Source organism: Microtus ochrogaster, unplaced genomic scaffold (genome assembly GCF_000317375.1).
Source record: "Microtus ochrogaster isolate Prairie Vole_2 unplaced genomic scaffold, MicOch1.0 UNK4, whole genome shotgun sequence".
NCBI classification, from domain to species: Eukaryota; Metazoa; Chordata; class Mammalia; order Rodentia; family Cricetidae; genus Microtus; species Microtus ochrogaster.
In genome coordinates, this window is record NW_004949102.1 from 17,526,125 (window position 1) to 17,537,966 (window position 11,842).

At 42.9% G+C, this 11,842-nt stretch overlaps 1 pseudogene; it reads right to left on the reverse strand.

The window, feature by feature from the left end:
• The window catches only part of LOC101982152, an 18,151-nt pseudogene extending 7,309 nt beyond the window's left edge, over window positions 1-10,842 (reverse strand).
• Between the last annotated feature and the right edge of the window lie 1,000 nt (window positions 10,843-11,842).

Consider the following 11,842-nt stretch of genomic DNA (forward strand, 5'->3'; position numbering starts at 1 on the left):
TGGGTCACATCACAAAACACAGTCACCATTAAAACGAAGCAGAGCAATGCATGCATGTACACATGCTGCTGTTTACCCAACCCATTTCCTCTGCGTACATAGTCTAGGATTCCCACCAGGGCCTACAGTGGGCAGGAAAATCAAGATTAATTCCCCCCAGGAAGGCTCATAGTTTCATCTCTCAGGAGATTCTGCATCATGTCAAGTAGAAATTGACACAACAGCTCTCTAGTATAAATACTAACATCCTGCATCTCCTTCTATCATCTGCCTAGTACAGGAAAACAAGTTTCTATATATCACTGAAGCTTGCAATTCCTCATTAATGAATCATTTCGAAAGTTTTTTCCTAATAGAAAGAATCATTTGGGAACTAACATTAGTATTTTAAATCATGAATAAAAGGTAACTTTCTAGTGTTATTAAATTTGCCATTAGATAATTTCACACATATACAAAATGCATATTAATTCCTTCCACCTCTTATTCTCTCCCATCTCCCTACCACTCCTGTCAAACCTCCTCTTCCCCAGTCTCTCATGTTCATGTCTATTCATTTTGTTTTGTTAGCCAGTGACTAACCCCAGGGCCATCTGTGTAACCATGGGTTTGGAGACATGCATTAGAACCTTAGTGAGCTCAGCAATGGAAATACAACTAAGACCGTAATCACCCTCTCCCAGAGTCTATGAATAGCCAGTAGTTCAGCTACAAAAGGGAAATACCTCATGAGTCTCTTCCCTTTCCATCACTGATTGACAAGGCCAGGCTCATGTGATACTGAGTGCAAGTGAACACAAACGTGAGTTAATGAACGCAACAGTTGTGTTAGTTTAGACAGGGCAGCCCATGTACAGTTTTATCCCATAAGGAGAAAAGTGTGAGAAGAGACTGCATGAGAATTTGCCTGACTTGCAAATCAGCAGGGGTGTGATCTGTGTGAATGAATGTAAGGAAAGAGAAGAAGCGGAGCTGATTGAGAGAATATGCGACAGAAAGGGACACAGCCTGTATACCCTCCCTCAAATGTACAGAACTAAAGAGATGAGGTCAATGAAACCTCAGAACAGCTTGAGGGTTCTCTGACTTGTGGCTGTGGGGATGCATGAGATCTTGGAAAGAGAAGTGGCTATAAGTGTCCCATGAGTTTCATGAGGAAGTGCTCAGAAGCACTGAGCAAATGACTGAGGGTATGTACAGACTGTTTACAAACCGAGTATGTAAACAGAGGTGTATCCCGGCTGTGCGTGACGACATTTCCAACTTCCTTTCACAGAAAAGCTGAGACATTTTGTTATTGGTAAAATGACTGTGAAAACTTTTATATTCTACTCTGAGTAGATCAAAGACCACAACATAAAAACAGGTGTGCTGAATTTGATAAAGAGAAAGTGGGGACTAGCCTTGAAATCATTGACACAGGAGAAGGCTGATAACACAGGCCCTAAGATCAACAACTTATAAACATGGCCTCATGAAACTGAAAAGTTTCTGTGAGGCAAAGGACAGTTTATTCAGACAAAGAGGCTGCCTTCATAATGGAAAAACATTTTTTTTTTATTTTTCACCAACCATACATCTAATAAAGGGCTAATATAAAAAATATATAAAGAATTAAAAATGTTGATATCAAAAAGTAAAATAATCCAATTAAAAATGGAGTAGAAACCTAAACAGGATTCTCAAAAGAAAAAAAATTGCTTTTCAAATGGCTGAGAAACAAAGAAATGTTTTAATTTCCTTAGTTATCAGGGAAATGCAAATCAAAACTATTTTGGGATTTCATCTTTTATCTACCAGAATGACTAAGATCAATAAAACAAATGACAGCTCAGGCTGGTGAGGATGTGGAGTAAGAGAAACAGTCATCTATTGCTGGTGGGAATGTGAACTTGTACAGCTATTATAGAAATCAGTGTGGTAGTTCCTTAGGGAGATAACAATTAATCCACCTCAAGATTCAATCATAAGACTCTTGAGTATATACCGAAAAGTTGCTTCATCCTACCACAGAGATCCGTGTTCAACCAACATTGCTGCTCTATAGCCAGAAGCTGGGAACAACCTCAAAGAAAGGATAAAGAAAATGTAGTACATTTACACAATGGAGGGGGATGAAGAAGGGAATATGGGGAAGGACAGCTAGAATTAAGGGTCATTTGAGAGGTAGTATGGAAACCTAATACAGTAGAGGTTTTCTAAAATATATATGTATATGATGGTGATTGATCTAAATGAAATTTCCAAATAACAAGAGAGACAGAGCCCCAACTGGCCATCTCTTGTTACCAAACGAGACTTTCAGTACTGGAATTGGATTACATCTAATTGAGTAGTTGGCCCAAGAAGTCCCATAGGAATTCCCCCAAATCCCAGACAGTTTCCAAGACTATAGGTTACTTTCCCCAAACTGACTGCAAGGTCCCATTTCTGAAGACAACACCCACACAGTATGGAGAAGTAGACATGGTGCCTACATAGGATCTTTGCCCCTAGATTCTAGTGTTTTGGGTACAGGAAAGTATTCCACATTCTACCAAAGGAGAAGCATAAGCACCAAACCATCACGAACCCTCTGATATACAATTCCTCTCTGATTATATGCTAGTGCAATGGTGGCACTAGTTTGTGGGAGTAACCAACCAGTATCTGTCTTGACTTAAGGCCCACTCCGTCAGATGAAACTCATACCTGCACTGAATGACCAAGAACCAGAGACTAGAGAGCCCAGGGATCTAGTGGAAAACCAATACTAGTGACATATATATAAAATAATGTAGCAATTAAGTGACTCCTAATGACATTCTGCTATACTCATAGATCAGTGCCTTGATCAACCATTATCAGAGAAGCTTCCTCCTGCAGCAGATGGGAACAAATACAGAAACCCACAGCCAGACAGTGTGCAGAGACTGAGAAACCTTGGAACACCCAGCCTTAAATGGTATGCCTTCATCAAATCCCTCCCCTCAGGACTTTGGGAACCCCGAGGAAGAAGAGGATGAAATACAAGGCCACCCTCATATATAAAAGAAACATTTCTGAAGCTTAAATCACACATTAAACCCCACACACTAATAGTGGGACACTTCCACATCCCACTCTCACCACTTGCCAGGTCTGTCAGACAAAAAAATTAACAGAAATAAGGGAACTAACAGATGGTATGACTTTAATGGACTTAACGGACATCTATAGAACATTCTGTCCAAACATAAAAGAATATGCCTTCTTCTCAGCACCCCATGGAACCTTCTCAAAAATTGACCACATACTCGGTGACAAAGCAAACCTCAATAGATATAAAAAATTGAAATAACTCTATGTATCTTAACAGATTACCATAGGTTAAAGTTAGAATTCAACAGCAACACTAATTTTAGAAAGCCCACAAACACATGGGAATTGAACAATGCTCACCTGAAATCCAATGGATCAAGGAAGAAACAAAGAATTTAAAGACTTCCTAAAATTCAATGAAAATGACCACACAACATACCCAAATTTATGGGATACAATGAAAGCAGTGTTAAGAGGAAAGTTCATAGCATTAAATGCCTACACAAGGAAGCTAGAAAAATCCCACACTAGCAATAACAGAACACCTGAAAGCTCTAGAACAAAAAGAAGCAAACTCACGCAGGATGACTAGACTACAGGAAATCATTAAATTGATAGCTGAAATCAACACAATAGAAACAAAGAAAGCAATACAAAGAATCAATGAGACAAAGAGTTGGTTTTTTGAGAAAATCAACAAAATAGACAAACCTTTATCCAAACTAACCAAAAGGCAAAGAGAGAATATCCAAATTAACAAAAATCAGAAATGAAAAGGAGGACATAACAGACACGGAGGAAATCCAGGGAATCATCAGGTCATACATTGAAAAGCTGTACTCCAGAAAATTGGACAACTTAAAGGAAATGGACATTTTTTCTGAATAAATATCACTTAACAAAATTAAATCAAGACCAGATAAGCAAATCAAATAGACCTATAACCTCAAAGGAAATAGAAAAAGTCATCAAAAGTCTCCCAACCAAAAATAAAAATAGCCCAGGACCAAACAGTTTCAGCACAGAATTCTACCAAATTTTCAAAGAAGAACAAATACCACTACTCCTCAAATTGTTCCATGCTATAGAAACACAGGAGGATCATTGCTGAAATCTTTTTATGAGGCTACAATTACTCTGATATCCAAACCACACAAAGACACTACTATGGAAGAAAATTGCAGACCAATCTCACTCATGAACATTGATGCAAAAATACTCAATAAGGCAGACAGAATCCAAGAGCATATCTGAAAAATCATTTACCATGACAAAGTAGACTTCATCTCAGAGATGCAGGGATAGTTCAACATATGAAAATCCATCAATGTAATCCACTGTATAAACAAACTGAAAGGAAAAACCTACATGATCATCTTATTTCTCTTATTAGATGCTGAAAAAGCTTTCAACAAAGTTCAGTACCCCTTCATGATAAAAGTCTTGGAGAGAACAGGGATACAAGGAACATACCTAAACATAATAAAGGCAATATACAGCAAGCCAATAGCCAACATCAAACTAAATGGAGAGAAACACCCAGCAATTCCACTGAAATCAGGAACAAGACAAGGTTGTCCACTGTCTCCATAGCTAGTCAATATAGTACTTGAGTTCTAGATAGAGCAATAAGACACCAAAAGGAGATCCAGGGGACAGAAATCAGAAAAGAAGTCAAACTCTCACATTTACTGACAGTATAATAGTATAAATGGCCCCCAAAATTTTACCATGGAACTCATAAACACCTTCAGTAATGTAACAGGATACAAGATTAACTCAAAAAAGATCAGTATCCCTCTTTTTTTTTTTTCCTCTTTTTTTTTTTTTTTTTTAAGGCAGGGTTTCTCTGTGGTTTTGGAGCCTGTCCTGGAACTAGCTCTTGTAGGCTGGTCTTGAACTCTATACCGATGATGATAATGTGCAGGAATTGTTCCTTTGAGCTCTGAAGTTTCTTAACTGCTCAACACGATTTTAGGGTTTCAGCTGTGGCTTACACTGTTGGTAGGTGAATGATCAGACTGATCACTGGGGACATACAGTCATGAATTTTTAGGTAGAATCTCTCATTTAAACTTTTACATTTAAACTTTATTTTACTTAAAACATTTGAATTAAATACTAGATAAATATTAGTTGTAATTTTAGGAACTTCTAAAATTTGTTGTAACTGTTATCTTCCATTTATTTTAGCCTCTTGAGCTGTACAGGATCATTGGCTTAATGCTTTATTTGGCTGTGCAGCCATTCCCCACCCCTCTCCAGAACATAAAGAAACCCTTTACCTGTGACTCTGTAGGTCTCCCAAGGCTTCCAGCAGCACCACCGTTCTTTCTGCCACTCTGCCTGGCTATTTTAGGTATTTCATATATTTGGAGTTTCTGTTTTTGTGCCTGATGCATTGCATTACGAGCGCCTAACAGTTCCCCCATGCTGGTAGCATTGCCACAATTTGCTTCTCTCCCTCTCCTCCTTTCTCTCTTCCTCCCTCTCTTCCTCCCTCCCTTCCTCCAGCTCTCCCACCCTCCTTCCCTCCCTCCTGCTCTCCCACTCTTCCTTCCAAACTTCCTCCTTTCCTTTCTTTTTAGATAAGAGTTTCTGTGTGTATCCCTGACTGTCCTGGAACTCACTCTGTAGTCCAGGCGGGCCTCCATCTCACAGAGATCCGCCTGCCTCTGCGTCCTGAGTGCTGGGACTAAAGTCCTGCATCACCACTGTTGGACTGTTTCCTTTTCTTTTTAAAGCCACAGTCTTGCTGAGTAGCCCAGCTAGCCTCACATTTGTCCTCCTGCCTTAGCTGGGGCTACAGGTGTTCATGTTGTCAGTATGATTTGCCTCCTTTTGTTATACCTCATTGTTTGTGATATGTGTACAGGTGTGTGTGGGGGGAGAATGCAAGCCTGTGTGTGCACAGGCCAAAGGAAGGAGCAGCAGGACATTGGGTTTCTTGCTCTATCACTGTTTGCCTTGTTCCCTTGAACCTGGGGCTAGGCAAAAGGCCAGCAAACCCCAGCAATCCTCCTCCGTCCACCCTCTGTAGGAGAAAATGTAGGCATGACCTGGTGGCTAGTCAACATGGCATACTGCGCTTCTAAATAAGAAGCATGGCACACCATCTTCTTGAAGTCAGAACACTGGATTCTGAAGTACGTGAGTATCCTGTAGCTGGCCTGTGGGCGAGTCTGCATGCTCCATCTCCTCTAATGAGCTTCTTTGCAGAAACTCTGGTGGCGTGAGCACTCACTGTCCAGTCAGAGGTCCACATCCCGGTCCATAGGCTTCCTCTATATAAGCAGTTGCTCACATGCCACAAAGCAGATGTTCCCTGAAACTGTCTCTGCAACCTTTACCGCCCCACAGCCATTGTGGTCTTGTTGGGGGATGTCCGTGTTATGGTGGCACCCGCCCCAAGCTTGTGTTATAGGCACGTGTATGGCCACCTGACATTTTATGTAGGTGCTAGGGTCCTCGTGTTTGCTCAGCAGAGATTTGTACCACTGAACTAGCAGTCTAGCCCATTTCCTTTTAAAGGGCAGATTGTATCCCATTGTGTTCATAGAGCATGTCCGCCCGTTCATAGAAACTTCAGTTGCTTTTCCTTCCAAGCTGCTCTCGTGGCTGGACCATGTCTTTTTTGAGTCTGTGTTTTCAGGTACTTTGCATATGTGCTCCACGGCATGTTTGGGGGATGATAGCACCCCCTCTTTTTGTAGGATTCACACCTGCTGTTTTCTGTGGTGAGCATCCATGCCATTTTTACTGCCTTTACTAAAGTGCGCAAGGATCCCAACTTGGCCTCCCCCTTGCCTCAACAACCCTTCCACCTCTGATCCTTCTAGCAGCCTCTGGGATGACCCCATCCCTAAGGTGGCGTCTCTTTGTGCTTCCCTCATGGCTGATCCTCAATGCATACTCTTGTGCATCCGTGCCTCTGTTATGGAGACAGTGCACCGCGGGTTGGAGTTCATTGACCTATGGTGTTGGGGTTGATCGCTCCCTGTCTTGTGGTCAGCTAGCAGTGGTTGTTTTAATACAGGCAGATCTCCAAGTGGAGCAGACCTGGTAGCACTTCTACAAACTCTCTGGAATATATGTGCAAGCTCCAGGAGATCCAAGAAAGAAAGAAGCTTGAGTATGTGAAACCTGTGAGTAGCAGAGCAAGCTTTGCTGTGAGTCCACACAGCGAGAGACAGAGCAAGGTCTGTGACGGGTGCACACAGCTAATCACAGTGTGTGCTTGTGAACAGTGAGAGACAGAGCAAGGCCTGGGATGGGTACACACAGCTAGTCACAGTGTGTCCGTGTGAACTGAGACAGAGCGAGGCCTGGGACGGGTACGCACAGCTAGTCACAGTCTAGGCAAACATCCAGACAAGGGGGAGGCCTTGTCCGCACAGCCCCTGTGAGGGGGCACTTGCTATGCGTGGTCTCCCGCACTGCAGCCGGCACAGACTCTGTCGTCCTCCACCGCTGCAGCGAGTGTGACTGACCGAGCTAATGCCCACGAGATACTAGTTTTCAGTGTCTTTAAAGCAAGTTTGCTTGTTTAAACGTGCTTTTGTTTCAAGTATTTTATTATGATTTCTAAGTCATTCTGTAGCTTTTGAAGCAGTTTTGTGAATGGCTAACATTAGTTTTTTAATTTATTTTAGCTTTATTTTCCATATGTGTACTTGTGTGGGTTTGTGCATGTGAGGACAGGTGAGCGTGGAGGCCAGAGGTGTCGGGTCTCCCTGGAGCTGGGTTAGTAGGTGAGAGTGGAGGCCAGAGGTGTCGGTCTCCCTGGAGCTGGGTTAGTAGGTGAGAGTGGAGGCCAGAGGTGTCGGTCTCCCTGGAGCTGGGTTAGTAGGTGAGGACAGGTGAGGGTGGAGGCCAGAGGTGTCGGGTCTCCCTGGAGCTGGGTTAGTAGGTGAGGACAGGTGAGCGTGGAGGCCAGAGGTGTCGGTCTCCCTGGAGCTGGGTTACTAGATGGGCTGCTATTCAATGTGCGTGCTGGGAATTTAGCTTGATTCCTCTAGAAGAGCAGAACGTATTCATGGAGCCATCTCGCCAGCCCCTAGAAACACCGGTTTTGTTATTATATAGGTGTCTTCTAATAAGTTCAGTTACTTACCTATTAATAAGCATAGCCAAAATTCCATGTTTCAATGTGGAAGCGGTTTCACAGGGTTTGCACAGTTTTACAGAACAAAGAAGGTCAAGGCAACAAAATACATTTGTGGGCACACCAGGGATCCTGGTACATTGAGATTTGGGGAGTGATATTCTATAGGCTCAAGAGGTGATCTGATAACCTTCTTAGAGCTCTCGGTTTGCAGAAGCTAATGTTCTGCTAAATTTATAGTTTCAAGAAGATTTTTATTTATTATCATAAGGTACTAGTTCCAATACAGTGGTAGCAGGGTGGTGGTGCACACCTTTTATCCGAGCATTCAGGAAGCAGAGGAAGGTGGATCTTCAGAGTTCCAGGACAGCCTGGTCTACAGAGTGAATTCCAGGACAGTCAGGGATAAACAAACAAACCCTGTGTTCTTTGAAAAACCAAAGAAAAGAGGGTAAAAAGACAGGAAGAAACTCAGATACTGAGTGCAGCAAGGAGCTAGAACTAGCATAAGATAAAGTAAGTAGCCTCTGGACCTATCCAATTCAAACCTCTTCACAGTATTGAAATTCTACCTGGTCCATCTGTCTCTGCAGACATAATACAGACTTATTCCAGGAGCTTATTTTTCACAGCCATACAGCTTCTTTTCAGACATTTTTTATTCACACAAACTAAGTGTGTTGTAAGGAAGGCTGCTTGTTCTTCCTGGCTGCCTGACTAGCTTAGACCTGAAATAATCACACAGAAAATGTATTAATTAAATAAATTCGTGGCCCATTAGCTCTAGCTTCTTGTTGGCTAACTCTTACATATTTATTTAATCCATCTCCATTAATCATCACATGACAGTGGTTACTGGCAAAGTTTTGGCATGTCTGACTCTGGTGGTGGCTCCATGGCTTCTCTCTGACTCCGCCCTTCTTCCTCCCAGCATTCAGCCTAGCTTTCCCTACCTACCGAAGTTCTGCCTTCCAATAGGTCCAAATCAGTTTCTTTATCATTAATGGTAATCACAGCACACAGAGGGGACTCCCACATCATAAGTGAACTCTTTTCTTCATAATACAAAGTAAATTAAACCAGGTATGGCAAAGTACACCCAGAATACCAGCACACAGGAGGTAGAGGCAGGAGGATTCCTGTGAGTTCAGTGCCAGCTTTGGATATATAGCAAGTACTTATGATAGCCACATGCTATGAACACATACACATAGGAACTCACATACACATACACATAGGAACATACACACATACACATAGGAACACATACACATAGGAACATATACATATGCACATAGGAACACACACACACATACCTAAAGTATACTAAAAATAATAATTAAGGGAATTTTGAAGGCAATGCCAGGTATGGACTCATGCCTGCAGTTCAAGATGCTGGGAGACAAAGGCAGAAGGATCAAAGGTTTCCTACTATTTTTGTCTGCATAGTAAATTTGAGTCCAGCCTGGGCTACATAAAACTCTGCACCCTCCCATTTTGAGGGGAGTAGAGTAGGTGTTGATCTTTTTCCCTGACTGAGAGTTGCAACAAGGAGTCTATCTTCTACCTTCTGAGTTTTTGGACATAAGCTTCTTTTCCTCCACTGTAAGCTGTAAAAAACCCAGCTATTTCATCACCATGTGAATATTTATCCCATCTATCTGTGCTATCTATTATCTCACAAAACCTCTGAAGCACTTACATGTTCATCTATCCTGGTAACTATCTTCCATACTTGCTATGTTGCATCGAATGCCCTGCCAAAAAGGACCAAAAACATGTCATGTGTATCATGAGGTACTGTTATCTGAGGTTTCTGTCTTGCCCAGTTTCTGCAGTTGTTAAGTCCCAAAGAAATCACACAGAGGTCTACACTAACTATAAATCGATTGGCCCTTTATCTCAGGCTTCTTATTAACTATTATAACTTATATTAGCCCATTATTCTTGTCTATGTTAGCCATGTGGCTCAGTACCTTTTTTGGTGAGGCAGTCATGTCTTGCTTCCTCTGAGGCTGGGTCACAACTGCAGAATCTACTTCCTTCTTCCCAGAATTCTCTTTGCCCTTCCTCTACTTCCTGCCTGGTCACCCCACCTATACTTCTTGCCTGGCTACTGGCCAATCAGTGTTTTATTAAAATACAATTGACAGGGTACAGACCATTGTCCCACAACAAGGAACAGTCCATTTCATTACAGCATCCCAGTGTCAGGGAGGGCTAGCATCCTTTAGATGACCATCTATATGAGTTTTAGATAAAGGAATGGAATATGCGAAGTGTGGAGACAATGTCTGTAGTCATCAGAATACTTAGAGAACTTTAGCATCCTAGCACAAAGGCCATTGGGGCAGACCATGGGTTCATACCCGTGTCCCTAGCAAAGGTCAGCAAAGAGTTGCTGAGTCTGTCCACCTTGTTACTATGGTACTTGTAACCTTGTTACTATGTTACCTGGTTACTATGTTCTTAAAGTCAAAGTGTCCAGCTCAGGTTTGATAGGAAGGGTCTCCTGCATCTGAATGCCTAGGTTTTAGCAGGAGGAGCAGTTTGGGGAAGTCATAAAAGCTCAGGGAATCAGGAGGAAGTGGGTGACTGGATGCAGCAGGGGTCTACCAAAATCACGTACCCACTGCTTCAGACCTGTCTTCCCAAGTTCCTAGATCCTCATCTGCCATCCCTCCCTGTCCTCTGAGAGCCTGAGATGAGGGTCACTGTAGGGTAAAAGGGACAACTGGAGCAGGAAACCAACCAATCACTGAGCACCCTGACTCAAAACTCAGAGTCAGAGAAAGAAACACATCCTGTATTTGAGGCCTGAACCAGGGAGAGAGACATCTTTATCTCTGAACTCAGAACTAAAGACATGTGCCCTGGCTCTGAAACTAGTGTCAAAGAAACACACTTTGTCCCTAGAATTAGGGCCAGTGAAAGAAATATGCCCTGGTCCTTTGATTAGAGTCAAAAAGCTAAAAAGGACTAGTGAAAGAAACACAGTTTGGCCATGAAGTCAGGGCCATCTCTGCTCCTGACCAGCTAAACTGACCAATCCCTGAGTAGGGAAAAACTAACCAATCCCCATTCTCCCTGGGAAAACTCCACCCCTAAGAAGCCCTATTTAAGCCTTTCCACCCCTTCAGTTAGGAGCTGCAGTTAAGGGGCAGAGGCAGCCACTTTCCTGGACTACTTCCCAAATCTCTTTCTCAAAAGAGTCTTCATGCGAGTGCAGAGCAGAAGAACCTGGCTGAGACTTCCCTTAGGGGACTGAGCAGAAAAACCTTGCTGAGATTTCCCGGCTCCCTCTGGGGCCTCAGCAAGGTGGAGCAGAACAGAAGAACCTTGCTAGATGCTCCTTAAGCTGCCTGAGCAAGGCCAGAGGAGGAAAAGTAACAACTTTTCGCCAGAGCCAGAGATTGCTACATTTCTGCAGGGGGCTTCCCTTTAGCATAGTGTTAGCAGAAGGAACATCTTGGGAGAGAGAAGAAGCAGATAGCTCTGCTAGGATGCTCCCATAAAGGAACAGAGCAGAACTCAGCTGTAGCGGCTCTCCAGGAGAAGGGCAGGATCTCTATATCCTGAGACCATCCCCCCCATACCCCAGCTTCAGGTAGCCTGGCTTCCTTCAGGTAGTCAGGACACCTTTCCTCCAGGGCTGAGCTGTCCCATTGCAGCTCCAGC